Genomic DNA, 241 nt, shown 5'->3' on the forward strand with positions numbered 1-241 from the left:
CCCCTCACACAGCTTTTCAGGGGCAACACTTGCCTTGCAGTAGAAGCTAATATCAGTTGACATGTTCTATAAAGAACCCATCTGCCACAGAAAGTCAAATAGGAGACACCTGAATGTACACAATCTAGTCGAGCAGCTTGCATATAGTTAGACACAGTCAGGCCTGTCTCAAACGATAAGGAGACGTTATTCTCTGATTAATTAAGGACATTACAGCAAAAAGATATCAGCCCTTGTAATG

Source organism: Notothenia coriiceps, unplaced genomic scaffold, assembly GCF_000735185.1.
Source record: "Notothenia coriiceps isolate Sejong01 unplaced genomic scaffold, NC01 NC01_scaffold00003852, whole genome shotgun sequence".
NCBI lineage: Eukaryota > Metazoa > Chordata > Actinopteri > Perciformes > Nototheniidae > Notothenia > Notothenia coriiceps.